Here is a 20,044-nt window from a genome sequence, read left to right on the forward strand (position 1 = left end):
CATAAAGGGAAAAACAAAAAAATAGTGGGCTAAAATTTTCTACCTAAGATGGCTCAGTAGTGGGTTTATGTTCTAAGTAATCCTCAAATATTAGATTGCTCTGTTACTGGTGCTTTAAGGTTTTCAAAGAGCAATAAAATCATTTGAATTTTTAAATACCAAAAGCATCTTACTCCTTATTTTTTGTAAATTTTTTTTGAGTGGAAAGAATATAAAATGACTTGTGTAGATACTTCCACTCTATGATGTATAAGAATCATAAATTTTCCAAGTAAATTTGGCCAATAGAGATGCTTCAATTTAATAAGAAAAATTTTATTGTAATTGAGAGCCAATATTTTCACCATTTAAGTAGATATATATTTAAACACAATTCTTTTATTCATTTTCCTCTTTAGTGCTTCTTTAGTCTCTCAAGTATTTATACATACATTATCTCATTTGATGACCTCTATATGATTATCTATATGTTATCAAAATAGCAGATTGTAATATACCTACCCACTTGGCAGATGCAGATATTGAGTCAGGGAGATGTTAAACCATGGCCGTCCTAAGTCCATTTCTATCAATAAGATCTGTGGATTTATACCTTCTTGCAGCTTCAGGATTTGTTCTATGATTCCTTGTTTTCTCTCCTGCCTTTTCTGGCAAGCATATATGGATAAGCTGTGCCAGGATTTAGCTCATAATGCATGTCCTAAATAGTTATTTACACAGTTTGAGTCCATTTTTTGTCAACTAGGTAAATAACAGTCCTCTTCAAAAGATTTATAAATCCATAAAAATGTCTTATACATACCCAATAGACAGGAATAACTCAATATGTCAAGTGTATATCGAAAGAGGTGTTCCCCCCACCAAAGACATGAGTAATACATATTTGAAAGTTTTCTGTACTGTAATATTTGTATTCTCCAATCCTTTTCAATTTAACTTCTTTGCTTTGACAACTGCTATACCAAAAGAAAATCCCTTAGGCTTTAGCCTTCTCTACTGCTCCCTCCTCCCCTCAGTAAAGGCCCTTATCTACTACATGACTGAGTCAGTTAACAGGGTATATGTCACTGAACACTGTACCTCTTGACTTAAGTGGCAATCTATTCTAATAGATCCATTTTAATGAAAATGGATTCTTTTAAAGAAAAGAGAGAAAAAAAAAAACAACCTTATGAAAAGCAAAAGTTCCAAGACACCAATTCAGAGTCTCTATTGCTAGACTTACACAGTAATAATTAAATAATGATGATAACTCATTTATATAACACTGTGTGGTTACAAAGCTCTTTTCATCTCATTTGAAGATCACGAGCAGAAGGCTTAGTATTTCTATTTTGTAGAAGGAGAAACTGAATTGGAGAGGTTAAATGATCTGGTTAGCACTCAATTAGTGGTAGAACTGGGCCTCAAACCCAAATCTTCTTGACCCAAGAATAGTACTATTCTTGATTTTATCAGTACCTATGTTATATTTGCATTATAACTGTTCTGTTCCATAGAATAAAACAGTCTTTCTAAATAAATTTATGCAGGAACATTTTTAAATATGAAAAATTATATTTAACCGTGCATAGTAAATTTTGCTGGAAAAAAGAAATCCCTCAAATAGCTTAAATTATCCTTGAATTTTTCTATGAAACAAATATATAACAAACTTCCCTAAAATTCTTGAGACAATGTATATAAAGTGTTTTGTCAGCCATAAGCTGATATATAGACGTAAAACTTAGAAATACATAAATGTAATCTAACAATAACAAAAATAACAATAAAAGATTAGTTAGAAAAAATTGTAATATCTCTTAGTAGCTAGTTATAAGTCACTCTGTGCAACAGTATTAACTTAAGATTTGTGACTAATTCCCTAGATAGAGAGATAGATAGATAGATAGACTAGTATATATATATATATATATATATATACCAATATATGGCAACTTCTTTCTAATGCCAGTATTAGGAAATCTGGGTAGTGAGTTGATTGCATTACATCAATTTTATTGCATGTGTTCATATATTATTGCAATGTTGCATGTTCTTAATTTTGTTAATTTTCCAAATGTTTAAAATTTCTTTCTTTTAAACCTATTGATACTCATACTATGTGGATGAAAATGTCTTTGGAAATTTGACAGAGCAATTGGTGTGGGATTAAATTATTATTTTTTATTTTAAGAAATTGTTTCAGTATATTTTGAGGCATGCATGTTCCTTCAATTCTCTGTAACTGAGAAAGATAATGTTGACCTTAGTGATCACCATATGATATATGGAAAAGCACCAGCACAAAAGCAATCTTAATTGTCTCCTTTGATTGGCTTAGGTTATAGCACAATTTTTAAAAAAATGGACAATAAGTTAAAGCATAGGGTACTGAATATTTGACAGAGTCAAGACTATATGAAGAAGTATGGGAAGAATCCTGTCTTCTAGGTCAGGCTATATGTGAGGAAAACACCCAGCTCTTATCCTTAGCGATGATCCAGAAGCAACTTACTCAGTCATTTGTGAGGTCAATGGGAAAACCTGGTTGTTTAGCAAGTTGACTGTGACTCCTTTCTCCAATGTGAGCAGCCAGGATGTGTTTTAGTTAGAGAATTTTTGTATACTTTCATTTCTTATACTCTCTGTATTATCTGTGAATTTATTTATTTTTTGTTATAAATCAATTCTTGTAAAAAGGTACGTCGATTCCAATGCATTGAAGGGGGTAGGTTCAAGGAATTGTACTGGTATTAGACATGAGAGGAAAGCTATTGGAGCTGGAAGTCTATGGATGTTGGCTGCTGTTTTGGGGTACATGACACAAGGCACTAGTCTTCACAATAGTCAAGGCTTAATCCTGGGGCAGGATTGTAGGATCCATAGTGAGATTTAGAGTTGGAAGGGATCTTAGATATCCAGTCCAACCCCTTCATTTTATATGTGAAATGATTGAGGCCCAGAGAGGTTGTGATCTTTCATGGTCACCCAGCCAGTAAGTAGAGTAAGCAGGATTTGAAACTTAATCTCTAACTCTCAACTCAGTGATACTTCAGTAACTCCATGATATTTCACTAACATTATTCTTGCTCTCCTGAGTTTTGGATCTTGTTTGCATACATTGTCCCTATGAGGCAACTATTATTAGTGATACTTAGAGAGATTAAGGGACTTGCTACCTATCACACAGTGTGCTGAATTCAGAATTAAATCCAAGTATTAATACCCAATTAAATGCTCTTTTCATTATTTTACCCAATAGTATTTATTTCACATTTAAATTATAATGGAACTTTAACAAACCTTTTAAGCATTATCTAATAATACTTTCATTGATATATTACTTAACAGATTATATAGTCTTTTTTCTACAATAAATCTATAAGGCAGGTAATACAAGTATTATTATGCCCATTTTTCAGATGAAGAAATTGAGGCTCATGAAATTTAACTGATGTAATTTTAGAAGTAGAAAATACCTCAGATGAAAAAAAAATTGGAGCCCAGACTATTTCAGTGAATTGTTTAAGGTCACATAGTCAAACAGTAATAGGTAAAGTGAGTGTCAGTTCTTATGATTTCAGATTCACAGCTTCTCCTAGTATACCATACAGGCAAGATCATTTGTCTAAAGTCAAAACTGAGATTTTCTGACTCTCTGGTTTTCTGACTCTAAATTCATTATACCAGCTATGTCTCAATAAACAGGTAAACCTACCTCCCTTTGACATATGTCCATTACTTACTTTGTGTGTGTATGTAATTCATTGGTCATGATAAGGATTGCCCCCCTGGGCTTGGACAGTGTTGATGAGCCATTGTATAACTATGCCCTTCATTTGGACTCTAGCTTTTCTACCTTGTTTTTCATGAAGTTTCTTTGGTACTCAGTTTGGAATAATAGGGAGCATCTATAGGACTCAAGTGAGACACTTAAACTTCCATGAAGAACACTAGACTGTAACTCTCCAATTCTCCATTTTCTTCCTAAAGTTGACCTTCCTTCATGATCCATGGCCAAAACAGCCTTATTGCTAAATAGAAATTTAGCATCAGTAGCAAATATTGAATATATCCTTCAAAACATCATGCAGCAAAATCTAGTTTTGAGTCCTAACCTACTAAGAAGATAGGTATCTTCAAAAGTTGCATTATGCATTGAGAAACAATTATGTTTCATTCTTTTCAAGATTTCAAAATTAGAGATATGGAAAAAAAGAAGACCCTTTTTTTCTCTTCTTCATACCCTTTGCGCTTAATGTTTGCTCATTTTTTTTCTTTTGCAAGGAAAAAGGAAAAAAAAATATTTCTAAGAAGAGACTTTATATGGAAATTTTTAGTCCTGGATTTTTAAACAATACAAACAGTAGCTGTTACAGTACTTCTGAAACTATCTCCTGGTGTCTCTTTTCTTTTAGGAGTTTCAGGCCAATGTGATGCCCTCCCTCCCCTCTTCCTGCTCCCTCTTTGGAGAGCAAAATCTTTCTCCCTCCAACCCTTTCAGCTTTTGTATGAGTTCAAGCAACCCACAAGCAGAAGGCAATTCCATTTATTATTGAAGGGGATCTCACAGCAGTTGTTTCAAACCTGTGAAGCTAGCAAGCAAAGCTGGTAGAGGGGGAGGGGAAAGGACAGGAGTAGAGAAGGTGGGGACGGGTCATATTATGTACCAGATGATTGAGCAGCGATTTATATACCAGCTAGCCTTTTTTATATGAAGAAAAAAAAAGTAATAACAGCACAAACCCAGGCATTTGAAATAGTCAGATGTCTGATGAATAATGGGATAGGTGGGAAGGAGCCCTCTGATTGGATGTCTTAATGAGCACATTTCCCACAGAGTTTGGGCTGCAGTTCCCCTTGACCTTTGCCCTTTATTGACCAAACTGACACTTCATTTTTCACATACTTCCAATTATGGTTCAGCTTAAGTGTTACCCTACCTCCTTTATTTCTTTCCTATGGACAATTTGAGAGTCGTTGAGGCCCACATAAGATATTTTAATTTGAAAAACTAGCATAGCAATTCAGGTCTAGTATGTAATCTGAAACTGATGTCAGTTCACCATTTTTCTGGTGAAAACAAAAAGTTAGTATTGCTTTTTTTTTTTTTTTAAAGAAACAGTTGTTCCCTCTTCCCTTTCACAATTTTAAAAAATAGTTATTTCCTTAGAACTTGAGGATACTGAAAATGAAGAGGAATACAGAAAATTCCTTCTTGATTTCCATTTTGGTTTTCTTTTTGCCAAGACAACTTGAATATCTGTTTGTTTGCACTCACTTATTGAATCTTTTCCTCAAAAGACTTGTATTTTGAAGTCTGAAATGTACTTTGACTAACACACTTCTTAGAATAGAGAAAAGTAAAACATCATTGTGGCCATTGGTTGCAAGCCTTAGCCCACTGCAGAGCCATTTGCTTCTTTGATGATATTTAATGTTTAAGTACAAATTAAAGTTTAACCTTTGTATACAGTAGCAATCGGTGTATGAGAATGATTTTTCTGATGGGAAAAGTCAGGTGTAATACAAAAAAGAAAGAGGAAATCATTACACTATATCATTCCCTCTCTTATCAAAAGGTCTATATTATATAGTTGTCAAGCATGTTAGATTAGCTATACAGATAGGAGACACCTATGTACCAACTTTCTTTTTGTTTTCTTATCATATTGAGGCAAGAAGTTCCTGATGCTCATTTACCTGAATTTCAGAATTTATCAATGGTTGAATTAAAAAGAAAGAATAGAAATTATTGCATTAAAAAGTAATCACATTTTGATGCATGAACTTGAGTATAAACTTTTTTTATGTAAAGTTTATCTGTTCACTTTATTTTAGCATAACTCTTAAACACTACAGACAATTATTTTCCATTTAGTCAAATGGAAAATTTATCTATCTAAAATTATTTACAGCTAAATGGTGATCCCTAAAACATAGAATATTTTTCTCAAAAATGTATGAAGTGTTACCTACTTTATTATGTAGCCCTCTGGCATATCCGTGGCATATTTTTACTATAATATGGTAATAAAAGAATATGTAGAAGGCAGACAAAGGTTCTATCTTTCTCAGTAAGGTGACCCCTGTTACCAAGTAACTGCTTTACTTATGAGCTTATTAAAAACTCAAAAAATGAGCTTTTCATACTTCACAGGCATTGATGTGAAAATGAGCTGTCCTGTGAGTAGTTTTCTTGATCATTTTTAGAACAATTGATTAGCCAAAGAGCGACTGTCATTAGTTGACATTGACTGATAGCAATTTGTCACAGGCTCTGAAGGTCAGCCAGACGGCTGGAGTTTCTGCTTGTCTTTGATTGACCTTTACTGATGCCATTATTATGTGATTGGTTTTGACTAGATATGACCCTCAATTGAAGAAGACAGGCTATTAGTCAGCAGGACCATTTCTCCTATTTTCCATTTGTTTTATATTTTTCTCTGTGTGTGAACTTATGGATTGAATATTGCATCACTTCTAATATTCTGTTTTTTTAAACCTAGAAAGGCATTGGTGTTATCTTAAAAGCATCACTCTGTTTTCCCTTTGGTTGACTTAACAGCAGAAATGCTTTGCCAACTCTACTCTTTGCTGCTGGCATTTGACATTTACACCTGTGCAGCATTTTGGTTCTTGCAAATGACAGATGAGAAATTTTTTCTTTCAATGAAGAGGAATTGACTTGCTGCTTGTATTACTTCTGAATCTATATACAAGTTCTTTCCCTGATCTAGACTTAACTATTTTTAGATATAGATATACATATTCGTACACATATGTAATAATTGACTAGGAAAGAATTATTCTCATAATGACATGATGTCAATTCATCATTTGGTTCTAAAGCCCAAGGTATAAAATGTGTGTGTGTGTATGTGCACGCACACATGTGCTTGTCAGTTTTGCTCACCTTTTGGGGAGTTAGAGAAAGCTTTCATAGTGTTAACAATATCAGCATTTCAGACAAAGTAGAATACTTTTCCATCTTACTGGATCAAGAAGTTAATTGTTCACAAGCCCCATAATGATGAAAAACTACTCTTATGTACTATCAACATTAGTTTTCTCCAATAATTGAGATGTGGTTTCGCAGACTGCCCAGAATGAAGAAAATTGATAAAATCTATTCAATGAAAACTCTAAATTTCATTTTTTTTCCTCTCTTAATAACCCCCAGTCAACTTAATCAAAATTAAAAAATCCAACTCAAGCCCACAGATGTGCTAGCTTTCAGTTCTTTCATTAGCCTCAAATATGACTTTTCCTTTCTCTTCTTCCTCCCCTTCTTTACCATCTCTTCTTATGGCTATAGTTAATTTTGAGCACAATAACTTGCTTTTCAGATCAGCCCTCATAATTCCAAAATTTCAAAGCCACAACAAAAAAATCTGGCAAAATATCAATATGGATTTCAGCTTCTGCTTAGGAAACTGCAAGAGGAGAGAATTCACTATGATGATAGATTCTTCATATGATGTCATATTGTTGGCAAGGCAAAATTGAGGAAGATAAGTTAAGAAAAGTAAATGTTTAAAAACAAGCTTAAATTACAATTTAAGTTTTTAGAATTTAATTCCTTTTGAAGAGAAGTTGGAAAACTAATTTGAATGGTACTCTGAATTTAATTTAGCAAACATTGAGTTTGCCTCATACCTATTATGTTGATTTTAGATGCTTTTGTGTACTACCTAGAATATAAAATATACTTAATCTGTATAATAAGAGTTGAATTCTAGCTTTGTTTCTTAAGAATTAGAATTTCTTAAATTTTCTTAAAGCATTGTCCTATTGTCCCAAATTTCTTTTCAAATTTCATGTCATATGTATGGACTGGAGCTAGGATTAGGTACCACCTGGTTCAGTCAGATTATGGAACATCTCTGGACTACATCTCAGAATGCCAGTAAGACTTCAGAGTTCCATTGGCTATCATGGAACCATTACTCTCTAGATTAGATTGTTCTAGTCTTAGGTTGGCTGTTTTGGGAAAGGATTCTACAGATCAAAATGGGCTTTAGGCAAAATTCTGAAGTAGAATAAATTGATCTCTATTGGTCTCTATAAATGTATTGTTGCACTCTCCCATTCTTATACTTCTGTCATCTGATGAATTAGGACTCTCTATTATGCTGCTTAGTTTGGGCATGACTTTCTAGTCATGTTGTAGGCTTCAGAATTTCTTTTGTCTTGATACCCCTTCCTGGATTGAAGCTAAAATATTTTGTCCTCTGTTCTCAGGAGGCACAGTTTTGGTTTTTCTCCCTTTTAAAGGCATAGGTAGTTATTCTTATATCTAGCTTAAGTGCCATCATATTTGAAACTTTAAAGCTGCAATGGATGGCTGAGCAAATTTGGTTCCTTAAGTATTGATGAATATTAATAATCCAGGTAATGTTGGTACATTTTAATAGAAAAATTTTTGAGATAATTTCTTAACCCCAAGAAATAATTCAAATGATGAGAATTAAGCATGTTTACAGCAGATGGAGTCTTGGGTTGCTCTTCAAATCTCTTCATAGATATTCTTGTCATCCTATTCTTAGAATTGATTATATACAGTCACCGCCCATGATCTGGTATCCAGAGGTAACTATAGAAGTTCAAGTGTTTCTGGAGCTCCAAGGATCAGGCAATTCTGGAGCTTCTATAGTTGCCTCTGGATAGAGTCTAGGGGAAGAAATCAGAAGCCAGGTAATCCTTCCCAATGTTAAGGGTTTTTTTACATTTAGTATTCTCTGGCAGTAGCAAATGTCATGCATGGTATAAAATGGCCATGATTTGCAGTATAGCATTTAAATGCATCTATGAATTTATTTTCCCCATAAATGGATGCAAGGTAGCATTTGCTAATTAAGGATAGGATTCTAGAGTATGATTTTAGTTCTAGAGGAGACCAAGCCAAAGAATAAATTCATACCAAGTATTTTTTTCTTAGAAAGTATGGTGTGTGTGTGTGTGTGTGTGTGTGAAGACATGTGTAGTTTTCAGTACACTGATCAGTATTGGAAATTTAATTGGTAAGTTGAAATTGAATGTTCAAGTGTCTGGATGTATGGAATAAATATAGGAAGTAATTTTGGTAATTACTTATTGTAAAATTATTCTACTATATCCTTGGCTTTTTAGTCAGAGAAACAGATTTAAATCTGTTCTCCGTCCCTTATTATCTAGGTGATCTTTGGGGAGTGGGCTAGATGGTTTCTGAGGTACTTTCCAGCTCTGAATCCATGGCCCTATAATCCTATAAAGATTGTTTTGGCTTTGCTCCAATTACCAATATGGATCCTGACAGGCCCTTTCCTCTATTTCATGCTGTTTGGGCATGCTGAATGGAGTAAGGACCATAACATAGAGGAAAGAAGACTAGAGTTAGAGTCAGAGACCTGGGATGAATTTCTTATTCTGATCATTTTTAGTGTCATGACCTTGGTCAACTCTAAATCTCAATTTCTGAGCTGTAAAATATACAAAACCACACAGCATTATATAAATGTGTAATTATTGCAATTAAATATCCACTTTGTTCTGTTTCTTCACGTGTGTCTAGATTGAAAGAATAAAGCATTTACTTATGGCATATATTCTTAGAGTTCTTCCAAAATACAGATTAAAAGAAAAAGAATGAAAATGAAAAAAAAAAGGAATAGCAAAGGAGAAATATAGAATGCTGACTTTCTGTTCACTTATTGCTATATTGTATTTGGTTATATGGTATCTTTTATTGCTAACTTTTTCATAAACAATTTTCCCTCCCCAACTAGTTCCATTGAAGGGCAAGAATTTCTCCAACACCCCTCAAAGCATAAGACTATAGATATAAATCTGGATGGAACTTTGGACATCATTTAGTAAAAACTCCTCATTTTTCATTTAAAGTCTTCTAGGGAACCATGTAGCAGAGCTGGGATTTGAAACTTCAAAATTCAATTTAATCTTGTTAAGGGTATATTAGACACCTATCATATATAAAGCATTATACTTGGTTCTGGTAATATAAAGACAAACAAATGAAACAGTATCTACCCTTAAAGAGCTTGCATTCTACTATAGATATAAAACACTTACATATAAGAAATTTCAGGCAACTCGTAGAGAGAACACTAATAACTGAATGGCTGAGGAAAGGCTTCTTGTAAGAAGTAAATACTGAGGGGAGTATAAGTAAAAGACAGACTCGAGGAGGCAGAGCATGTGGAGCAGTCTACATGCAGGTGCAGAGATGGAGGTATTCAATTTGGATGTCAAAGTAGACTGGCTTGTCTAGAATGTTGAATATGTGAAGGGGAGTATTGTGAATGTCTGGAAAGGTAGATGGTACATTTCAGGCAACATGGGGTAGTTTGGGCTAATGATCAGAGAGGAAATAGAATGCTGAAAACAAGGACCAGAGAAGCAGCAGAGACAGTACAAGACTTCGAGGTAGGAAGATTTGGGGTCACAGAATCCCAGAAGAGTTGGAAGGGACCTCAACAGCTCTCTAGTCCAGACCATATACAATAGCAATTCCTATAATAATATATTTTACAAGGGATCACCCCTCCACAACTTGAAGACCTTCTAGTAATATGGTCCCACAACTTCTCGATGCAGTACATTCTACTTTTGGATAAATCTAATTGTTGGGAAGTTTTCTTGAAGAAGACATCAATCTAAATTTGGCTCTTGGCAAATTTCCTTCTTTTATCTAGCAATCCATATATATGAAGACACATGTCAGGGGGAACTGAGTCTTCTCCAGGCTAAAAATGTTCAGTTCCTTCAAATGGTCCCTATATTGACACGAACTCAAGAGCCTTCACCATTCTGATTGCCTTCCCCTGACAGCTTCAGTGGTCAAAGTTGGAGTCCTTATTTCCAGTTCTCTCAGCCCTTAAATACCTTGGTATGATTACATCATTACAGCATACTAAGTATGTTTATTGACATCTTCAGAGTTAAATCCTGCGTCAGTTTGAAAGCTTAATCAAATCACTTAGCCTTTTTTTTTTTTTGAGTCTTAGAGTGCCAATACCCATCAATAAGATGGAGATAACATCTGTCTTATAAGGTTGTAAAAATAAAATGAGATAATGTATTTAAAACATGTTGAAAAACTTAGATCACCAATTATTATAATGTGACATTCATAGTAGTGGTGGTAGTGGTAGCAGCAGAGCAGTATTAGTAATTTGTTGTGGTGGTGTTGTTGAGTTTGCCTAGTATGGAATATCTGAGAGTGCTGTAATATCATGTTGAAAAGGTAGATAGAAATCAGAGTGTGTCAAATTAAAAGAGTTTAAATATGGTACTAAAAGCAACAGGAAAAGACTAGATTTTTTAGCAAAAGAGAAATATAGACCTTTGCTTTATGGTGATTATTTTGGTAACTTCTGAAAAAGATTTGAAAGAAGAGAGAGTTGTTTTCAAGGAGATCATTTAGTTGCCATTCCCTTTCCTTCCCCTCCTTCACCTGCTTTGTTTAAAAAAGAAAAGTCTTACTGAAAATTTAATGTGGAATATTAATACAATCAACTAAACTGTGTTAGTAATTACTTAAATTATAAGTAATCAATTTCAACATACGCTATATAATAATTTCTTTAGTTTTTCCTCTATATCCTCATCAAGATTCTCTGTCCATTCATTGTCCTTAATATTTCCTTTTTTTTTTTTCTCATAGTGTGTCTGCCATTCTTCTGGTGTTACTTTTTTTTTGGCTTAAGAATACGTTTTAAAAAGATTTTTCCAGATTTCTTTGTATTTCTCATAATGACCATCTTAATTGCATTATTCTATTGTAGTACATTAAAGTATAACAGTTAATTTAATCTTTTCCTTATTATTGGGCATTTAAGTTTTCACTTTTTTTTTTAAAGCAATTACAAATAAGTTAAACCTTTTAACAGATAGCTTTTTTAGTTTTTGATAAAACTGTCAGCCATCATTGCCAACAAGTAATTGTTAGGTCAAAGCATTGATTTGTTTGTTTGTTTATTTACTTTTATAATTTCAAATGGGATTTGTGACTACGATAAGCATACTATTTTTATACCTTCTGTTTACAAATGCTTTCTTCCTTTGTTTAAGGAAGCATAGTGCATTAAATTTAAAGTCAAAAATCTATAGAATTATAGGATCATGGCTTTAGAGTGGGAAGGGAAGTAATCATCGAGTTCAATATCTTCATTTTATAGATTAAGTAATTAGGGTCCAGAGGAAGTTAAACAGATAAAAAGAATTCGAATCAAGGATCACTGACTCCAAATTTTGTGGTTCTTCTACTGAGCCAAGTTGGCTATTCTTAGTTGGATTTGATTACAGTCTTGAATCTCCTACTTATTATCTGTGTAACCTTGGCCAAGTAACCTAACTTTTCTGACCTTCCATTTCTTTATCCACACAATGGAAGAAACTAGAGAATCTTTTATGTCCCTTCCAATTATGAATCTATATCTTATGACCCCTTCTGAGTCCACAGTGGCAGGAGTAAGTAAGCAGTGGCTCCCATAAAAACATACATGACTTCCCTCCTCACAAACTTTGTAAAATTAAATCATAAATAAGTTAGCTAATTTTTTCTGCTGTTTCTCATCTAGAAAATGGCTCCCTTTTCTAATTAGGGGTGTGGCTGAGGTGAGGGCAGGGTATAGATGCAAAGGAACCAGCTAATCACTGCCATAAATCATTGGGGAAAGATACAAAAAGTTATTGGAATATTAAGACTGAATTCTAGGTTTTTTTGTTTTTGTTTTTGTTTTTGTTTTTTTGTTTGTTTTTTATTTTTAGCTGAGTAAGCTTTCCTCCAGTCCCTCCTTGTTTGGGAACTTCAAGGGATGATTTTAAAATGTATACTGTGTGTTTAAGAATCTCAGAGCTGAAAGTAATCTCAATGCATCTAGGGCAACCTATAGCTGGAAAACAATCTCTACTGCAACATAACTGACAAATGGTTATCCATCCTCTGCTTAAAGACCTTTATTTAGTGAAGAATTCAATAGGATCCTTGTTCTCAAGGTAGCACATTGTACTTATAGATAGCTTGAAAATTTTAAAAAAATTCTTCATGACAAAGCCAAAAACTACCTCTTTGCAGCTTAAACCAGGTACTACTGATTCTGCCCTCTATGGTCAAACAGTATGTTCAATCTCTCATCTCTGTGATAGCTCATTGAACATAATCAAAGATAACTGCCATGTTTTTCTTGAGTCTTCTCTTCAGGCTAAATACTCCTAATTCCTTCAGCCTTTTTATAAGATAGGAAATTGAGACCTTTCACCATCTCGGTTACTCTCCTTTGGATGATACCCACTTTTTCCTTAAACTATAGGATCTAGAAATGAATACAAAACTATAGATGTGGTCTGAACAGGGCAAAATATAGAGGGGCTTTCATCTACTTATTCCTGGAAGTTATGCTTCCCAATGCAGCCAAAGATAACATTAGCCTTTTTTTTTTTTTTTTTTTTGGCTGCCACATCACATTGCTGACTTGTATTGAGCAAATGTCCCAATAAAACCTGAAGATCTTTTCCAGATAAACATTTGTCTAACTGTGAATCTCCCATTCTATATGTTTGAGGATGATTTAAAAAAAAACCATTAAGACTTTACCTTTATCTCTATTGAATTTCATCCTATTCGACTCAGTGTTCTAACCTGTCAAGATTTTATTAGATATTGACTCTGTCATCATAGAGGTATACTTTTGTTTCATGGGACTACGTGGTAATAATATTATAATGACCTCTATTCTTTATGTTTTTCAGCTTTATAAATTACCTGAAAATATGTTTTATATACTCTGGGACTACAAATATAATTTCCACTTGTTTCCATCACTTTGAATATTTCTATACTGATCAAATAATATATATTATTTTGCTAAAATTTCATAGAATGCAATGACTTCATATGTAGACACTGTATTTTTTTCTTAAAAAATATTGGCTTGTATTGTCTGACATTTATCATAACTATTTTGAAAGTAATCTGGAAAAAATACTCCTTTATTGACAGATTAAAAAAAGGCTTAGGAATTTTGGATGGTGATGTTTTCTGTTTTTGTTTTTGTTTTTGGTCCTTCTTTCTAACATGGTATGGTTGCATGTTTTCAGCCTAACCTGTCTTTGCTTATGTTCTAATCCTCTTGATAAGAAAGGAAACAATTTTGGAAAATACTAAATGATTGAATATTAATAACTGTTAATGATGAGGAACAGGAGTCTTGCTTTAGATTCCAAAAATATTCCCTATACTTAATGTTTGTATTTGGAGGGGAAGATTTATGTGATGAAGAGAAGCAGAATGATTGTCTTAAGTATCATCCATATTCTTTAGACTTAATTTTCATATTTAAAATGGAGGCAACAGGTTTAATGTATCTTTTACTTTTTGGCTGGAACAGATTCTATTTTTAATCTGTAAGTAAAATATGGCATAGGGCCATGTGCTGTCTTGATCCAAATGCATAACTCCTGTTGATATCCAGTGAGTTTCAAGATGGATTGGAGAGAATTATATAGTCTTTAATTTAAATATCTTTTTTTCCTTTAAATTAAGCATGCTGAACAAATTCTAGTACTTTTCAAGTCAAAATAAAGTGTTTTCATAATAGAGCAACCATGCTGGCTTAAGGGAATAATACTACAATCCCAAATAGACACACACACATAACCGTAGAATTGGTTTTCAGGCAGAGTAAGGCAACTGGGCTCTGGAATCTGGCTGCATAGTAAACTACATGGATATATTGAACTACACAAAATTGCCTTTAAATAGAAAAGAGAAGAGAAGAAATGCCTTTTTCTTTGGAAGGCTTTTTGTTCATTTTGGCACACGATGGCTGGTGAGATAGTCCAGCAGGAGGTACCTTGTATTTTCTCACCCTTATTATCCTAGTTCTGGAAATGGTATGACTATCCAGTCAGAATTGACAAGTTATTGGTTCAATAAATGAATGTCCTCAAATCATAATTGTTATAACAAGATTGTTTGATTACCTGGAAATCATTACTTTCCCTAAGATAGTTTCTGGATCACCTGTTTTATTGGCAGGATTTGACAGTCCTCATGTTTATTACCCAGTTGAATATCAGTAGCAATTACAGCAAAAGACAAACAAAAATGCAAGTACTTGTTGACCTTGAGTTTTTTCCACAAGATATTGGACTTGATGGCTCTATTGCTGTTCAACTGATAAGGGATATAAACAGTTTAAAAATGCTGTATTCCCAGAGGAAAATACCATATTACTGTGGGAAATGGCAACAGACTACTGCCCTTTGCCATATTTACTTGATTCACCTTTATTTGAGCTGTGGGAAAAAAATGTGAAAGATGTTTCTATTTCTTATGGTTTCTGAATATCACTTAGCATTATTCTTAATTTCAGAAAGTAAGATCTTATTTTTAAAAAGTTGAATAAGCTTATAGTGTCAAAGTTCTTTCTCAGCCAGTAAGGAAACACATGATATCCAAACTGGGGGATCCTCATCCTCTCAATAGGGTGCCCTAGTGAAATAGAATTGGCCATAGTAAATATTTACCCAGAGACACTGCAGAGGTTGACTTGAGGATTTGGTAGTTAGTATTTACCTTTGGGTATGGGGTCTCAAGTCATGGATTTGAACTAAAATGCCATGTGATTCCTGTCTCAGTAAGACATAAAGCATCAAAGCTGACCTATTCTACTTACTCTTAAAAATCCCACTGTGTTTTTATTCCATGGAGAAGTATTTTGGCTCAGTGTTACTGGATTTAACTTTTGTTCTTAAAAGTTATTGTGATGCAGAGTGAAATGATGGGGGAATTGATTTCTGTGCTTATAGTGTGGCCTAGATTCTTAACCTATGAAAATCTTTCCTAAGGAATTAAGGACTCTTGGTTCATAAAATGATAAATGCTAAGCCAGTGATTGGGTATGCATAGCATGGAAAATATGAAATCTTCACAAGCTGGGACTCAGAATTTATTTAACTTGCAACTTTACTGTAATTGTAAACCACTACTAATACCAACAATAGCAACATATTCATAGGTAACATCAAGATTTGCAGTGTTTTTTTCACAATAACCCTGTGTTATCTATTCTTAAATAACTAATGATTTAGTGCTAATACTAAGATAATAAATATTATAGGTATTATTATTTAACACTTATTGAGTGTTCAGTAGGGTTTTTTTGGTTTGTTTTTAATCACAAAATAAGACCAGGCATTCTAAAGTCAGGAAGACTTATCTTTTGGAATCCAAATCTGTCCTGAGACACTACCTGTGTGACCTGGGCAAGTAGCTTAACCCTGTTTGCCTCCATTTCTTTATCTGTAAAATGAGCTGGAGAAGAAAATGGTAATATCTCTGCCAAATGACAGATCCCAAATGGGATCACAGAGAGTTGGACATGACTGAAAAATGGTTGAACAATAATAACTATGTGTTTATTTTGAAATGCCTTTCTTTTTTTACTCAGAATGAGAATGTGGCCTGATGATGTACAGGTCCCTGAAAAATTACATAATATTAGTAGCTCAAATTTCTTTTTTTGGAAGCAGTTATAGGATAACTTAAGATACCAAGTCTTAACTCTGTATTTGTCCTACCTTTATAAATAAATATATATTTTAGTCTGGATTGTGATGTCATTGCTGTAGGAGACTCCAGAATAAAGAAGATCCCTTTAGCAATGTAGAACTGCCATATATCTGCAGTTTAGAGTCTTAGAAAGTTGCTCAGGCCACTAAAAAGGTTAAGTGATTTTCCTAGGACCATATAGCCAGCATGTGTGAATGACAAGATTTAAATCTATAGTCCTGAATCTGAGGATAACTGTTTATTTATTATTTTATACTGCCTTTCAAGGTCCACCATACTAGTCTTAGTAATTTGATATTTATTCAGTATATAAAATATAATTGTTCCTTAGAAATTTTGCCCTTTAGCCTACATCTCTCCTAGAAAATATTTCTTCTTAAAAATATCTTAGACAAAATCAAGATATAATTTATTACATCTGTAGGTTGAAATTTTCAGAGGTTATTTGGAAAGCCACAAAGAATGAATTTCTTGGTGTGCTTCAAATAATTCTTTTCTCCCTAACCTCCTGTATTTCATCCTTGCAACATATTTATCTCTGTAGTTGTCCATTACTTTTCTAGCTTTTCGCTGGTTGACATCCATCTTTCTATGATTTTTGGGTGCATATTGTCACATACTATGGAAATCTTTGTAATGACAATTGCCATTATGAATCATTATGATATTAGATAATAAATGGAACCAGAAAGAATTTACTTCACTTAGTGTGTTTCTTTTCTGTGAAAGAAAAAGAGCACTGAAGCCTTAAGACTGTTTGTTGTTCTCCAGTGAATTTATTAGAAATGAACAGAAGGCAGATCTGTTTTAAGAGATGTATTCTACTACAAAAACAACACATATTGAGATTTTTAGAACAGTTTTTGGTTAGAATGTAATATAAATGGGGACTAGGGAACACAGAGTAGATTAAGATTTTCAAAATAGTTATTGAAGGATAAAGCAAACCCATAAATTACTTGAGACTTGGGCCTCTATGAGTAAGGAGAAAGAGCGAGTTTTGAACTAGCTATGGAAGAATGATTTTTTTGTGGGGAGATTTGGAAAACTTCTCGGTTTATCAGAGAATTCTTGATCAACAGTAGCTATGGCTTGCCACCGAGATGCTTTGTGGGTAAACTTCCTTGCTGAGTGGATGATGTGGCATTTCTTGTCACTTCCTCAAATTCCTTTCCCTGCATATCAGCCTTTCTCTGGTCTTATCTGAGTTGAACTTCAGCCAGCTAGAGCTAATCCAGGTTCCTATTTCAGATGGACAGAGTTAGAGCGGTGACAATGCGATTTCTCAGTTTATGACAGTAGAGGGGGATATGTAGAATTGGATGCCATTAGCTGCATTTTAACTTCTGGCATTTGATGTCTACTCTTTTGGTTTGAACTTCATTATTATTTACCTTAGAGACTGATTCTCAGATTGATTTCAGTTTTCAACAGGAATTCTCCAGACTTGAACTCAAAACAAAAAAATTACTTCCATCACTAGGGGGGAGGTAGGGAGGTTTCATTTATTCCACCAAGACCTCAATGTCAGTCAATCAGTCAATTAGCATTTTTTGAGCAATCATCATGTTCTCTGCATTGTGTTAAGTGCTAGGGCTACTAAGAAAGGCAAAAGACAATCCCTGTCCTCATGAAACTCCCAAGAAACTTGAAAGTATCTTAAAGGAAATTATATAAATGGTAATTTTAGACTCATAAACATATTTTTAGAGCTGGAAGAAACATTAAAGATATCAATTATTTTCTTGTATAATGAAGGATGGACTTAAAGATAATAAGATGATTAGGTGGTCCTATTGCTCGGATCTTTCTGAGATTGTTGTACTATATTTTGCTGTAAAAATAAACCAGATCAATGATATTTGTGCCTACTTTCTGGAGTTTTGCCACAATGTCTTTTTTTAATTTTTATTCTCGAAAAAGTTTGGTTGAAAGGAAAATGATCAAGTTGGCATTAAATTCTGCCTATTCTTTCCTTTCTCTACTACAAAAATGACAGGAATAAAAAGGGTAATCATATGTTTTCAAAACTTTATATTTCCCAAGGAAGGAGACAAATACTATCTCCCTTAGTGAATACACTAAGTACTCTTATACTTTTACTATACTAGAAACATTTTCCCACTTAATAAATGCTTGTTTAATTGAACTAAAAATAAATTGTCATTTAGTTTTCAGTCATGGGGATGGGCAAAGATGTGATAAGCAGTGAATCAATCTTTCCTTAGTCTGTTTTTATCTTTTAATTTTTGAGAAAGGAAAATTAAAATTGGAATAGATTCATCACTCCTAGTTAGAATGACCTAATTTCTCTCTTCATGAGAGCTGCTTCTGTGGGTGGAGGCAAATCTTGAACTAGTCTGTTAATGTTTTTTTTTTATATGACAAAGAGAGAACATTTTACTAAATGCTTTGCTCTTTCTGGGTTTGATTGGAGTCAGGGACAGGTTAAGAAAAGAGCTGAGTGTCAGGTATTATTCAGTGAGCTTTGCCTTACAATGGAAATTGATTATTTCTTTCTTTATGAGATGTTATAGAAGTTTATGAACTTCTTTATGCAGAGGGTTTTATATATATATATATATATATATATATATATATATATATATATATATCCTACTGTCCATATTTTCCAAATACTCCGCAATCATAAGCACAGCATTTTTGCCTACGGAGACAACAATGGGAAAGAATGAATGAAATGAGTCTGAATGGCCACAGATTATACCAGTATATAAGGGTTATCTCTAAGCCTTTTTTTTCTAGAAATCTTACAAACTCTATAGCATGGAACTATTTATGAACTGATTAATTTCTCTGTTGAAAGCTAGGATGTGCTCATAAAATAAAAAAAAATAGAATTGGAGGATAATGACTAAAGTACAAAAAAAACCTTCATTTGGAAGAAAAGGTAAAATTTATGTTAAATCTACAATCTACTAGAGATTAGTGTTAGCCATAACAAAAAAGCATACCAATGAAAGAGGGACAAGTTTTGCCTATTCAGAATGGACATATTAATAGTTGACTAGCAAGGGCTAATGTTCAGAATATACATATGAGAATGGGAAAAAGTATTTGTTTATGTTGTAGCAGCCAGTTCCATTTAATGCAATAGCATAGATGATTAGTCCTCTTTTTATCCAGGTATATAGATAGAGAAGTTTAGTAAAGTGTTTCAACATATTGACTATCCCAGGTTTTGAGGTATTAGAACATTTGACACTACAGTTTAACATTCAGACATCGAATACTTCATCTTTAGGTAGATGTAATTACCCAATAAAAGTTGATCTTAATAATCACTGTGTAGCATGGTTTCTTAGTTACTCATTTAAGTTGCATGAAATTTTATTTGTAGAAAATAAGACAGCTGAATTGTCCTTAGGTGAATGGTAAGGGCATAGTCAAAAAGTTTGTTGTTGGATGTGATGCAATTTAGACCAAAGCATTTTACAGAAATTGTAGCCCCTCACATGTTCCACT

The 20,044-nt window shown here is 33.5% G+C and overlaps 1 protein-coding gene across 4 annotated transcripts in view; it reads left to right on the forward strand.

Moving 5' to 3' along the window:
• Nucleotides 1-20,044, forward strand: part of MEIS1 (Meis homeobox 1) — a 154,553-nt gene that overhangs the window by 34,700 nt on the left and 99,809 nt on the right. The window lies entirely within an intron of this gene.

This window comes from Sarcophilus harrisii, chromosome 2, assembly GCF_902635505.1.
Source record: "Sarcophilus harrisii chromosome 2, mSarHar1.11, whole genome shotgun sequence".
Lineage (NCBI taxonomy): Eukaryota > Metazoa > Chordata > Mammalia > Dasyuromorphia > Dasyuridae > Sarcophilus > Sarcophilus harrisii.